Source organism: Perissodus microlepis, chromosome 10 (assembly GCF_051167445.1).
Source record: "Perissodus microlepis isolate ML-2025 ecotype Zambia chromosome 10, ASM5116744v1, whole genome shotgun sequence".
NCBI lineage: Eukaryota > Metazoa > Chordata > Actinopteri > Cichliformes > Cichlidae > Perissodus > Perissodus microlepis.
In genome coordinates, this window is record NC_140470.1 from 6,167,382 (window position 1) to 6,169,972 (window position 2,591).

Consider the following 2,591-nt stretch of genomic DNA (forward strand, 5'->3'; position numbering starts at 1 on the left):
TTCCCTCAGGCACCACTTCTTGTAGACTTCATGAAGGGAGGGAAGCTCACCTTCAATTATCCATTCAGAACACCCCACCACTCTCTGGAGAGCTTTGTGGTTATAGGCTGCTGCCATACCAGGTGGTGCTGCATCCAGTGAGGATGCTCTCAATGGCACAGTGGTAGAAGGTCCTGCCGATGTGGGGGCTCATGCTGAATCTCTTCCGTCTCCTGAGACAGAAGAGGCCTGCTGCGCCTTCTTTACTGTTTTGTTTGTGTGAACAGACCATGTGAGATCCTCTGCCAGATGTACACCTAGGAAACAGAAGCTGCTCCCTCTCTCAACAGCAGCGTCGTTGATGGTGATGGGGGTGTGTGCTTCTCTACATCTCCAGAGGTCTACTATCAACTCCTTTGTCTTTGTGATGTTGAGGGTAGGATGGTTCTCTTGGCACCAGTCTGTTAGGGCGCTGACCTCCTCCCTGTAAGCCGTCTTATCACCTTTGGTGATAAGACCCACCACTGTTGTGTCATCCGCAAACTTCACAATGATGTTGGAGTTGCTTGTGGCGGTGCAGTTGTAGGTGTATAGTGAGCACAGGAGAGGGCTCAGTACACACCCCTGTGGAGCACTAGTGCTCATTATGACGGGGGATGAGGTGATGCTGCCCAGTCTGACCACTTGGCGTCTGTCAGACAGGAAGTTAGGGATCCAGCTGCAGAGAGAGCTGCTCAGTCATAGATCCTGCAGTTTTCTGTCTAGCTTCAAGGGAACGATGGTATTGAATATTGAGCTGTAATCTACAAACAGCATTCTCACATACGTGTGTCTTTTCTCCAGGTGCGAGAGGGCAGTATATGTAGTGTCAGGGCATCATCAGTGAACCTGTTGTGGCGGTATGCAAATTGTAGAGAGTCCATGAGTTGGGTAGTGCAGAGCAGATGAAGTCCCTGACCAGCCTCTCAAAAGATTTGCTCACGATGGGGGTCAGGGCTACCGGTCGCCAGTCATTCAGTGATGAGATGGTGGAGGATTTGGGTACATGGTGGCCGTTTTGAAGCAGGTTGGCACTGCAGACAGACAGAGAGAGGGAAAGGTTGAAGATGTGTGTAAACACTCCAGCCAGCTGAGCCGTGCATGAGGACTGTCTGCACCACTTCTAACAGAGACTGAGAGGGGCTATAGTTCCCGGGAAATGACAAATATGTCCATGCCAGTTATACAGTTTAAAATACACACCACTCTAAAAAGGGATCTATACATTACAAACCAACTACATGGAATTTAATGACACTGCACTCGGGCTGGGAATTGATGGGAATCAATAGCACTTCTCAATTCAATTCCTTGTAGATTCTCATTGGGTTCTCACTGGCTCCACTTTGAGAGTCACCACTACTAATGACGACACACATATGATCTTTGTCTTACTATTTAGGTATGACCACAAAACCAGCAGCACAAATGAAAGATTAAAACCAGCACAAAGATACTTTAAAGCGATCGCCACAGTGATTCTACTGTAGAAACACAAACTGGTAGAAACAGACTCTGGCCTGACTGATCATCCGTTTGTTAACTGTTGAAATGTAGCATAATGCTGTTGTTTCTGTCCTGGATGCAGTTTCCACTTAACTGCGCTCCCATCCTAAAAGCAATGTCCATATTCACGCTGCAGACTGCACCACCATCTTCCTCCTGAACACACAAAATTAAATCAATTGACTGTAGCGCAAGTGCAAGTGGAACCAATAAGCTGAGGCTACGTCCACACGTACACGGGTATTTTTGAAAACGGAGATTTTCCGTTTTCGTTTTAAAAAATAATCCCGTCCACACGTAAACGCAGAAATGAAGGAAAACGCTGCTAGGAACATGCCAAAGCAACAGGTGGAGATATATTCCTAACCGTGTAGAAATGTTGGCCAATCAGAAGTCTAGAAGCCTCGGTGGGAAATAGTAAACAAGGATGGGGCATAGAAGCAGAACCGAGTCGTATGTGTGGAGGGACAGTAACTGTGTGTGTATATGTAAGCATTTAAACACTGCAGAGAGTACAATTAACAGTAACAGTATTGTAGAAATTCATTTCACCGAAACAATAACGTGGCGCACAGTGTGACGTCAAAAAAGGCACACACCTTTGACGCTGCGTTTTCTCCGTTTTTCTCGTCCACACATGAATGCAAAAACGGAGTTTTCAAAAATATCCACCCTGGCCGGAGTTTTTAAAAATCTCCATTTTCAGTGACCGAAAACGCCGTTTACGTGTGGACGAAAGGTGAAAACGCATAGAAAAATCTGCGTTTTCAAAAATACCCGGGTACGTGTGGACGTAGCCTGAATTGATAGACAAACAGATTAACTATTCCAAGAAACTGGACTACTGGGAACTGGTTCTCTACCTGCAGTTCAAAAAAGCACCCCTCAAACAGCCAAACCCATCTGTTCTCTGACTGGATAGTTAAATTTGTGATTGACATGACATTGGCCAATCAGATGAAAGGAAGAAAAATAGGGTCAAAATTCGTACTTGTAACTTGAAACTTGAGTGCAGACTTTCTCACGTAGTTTTTTGGCTAAGTCCACACACAAATCTTTTTTACGCA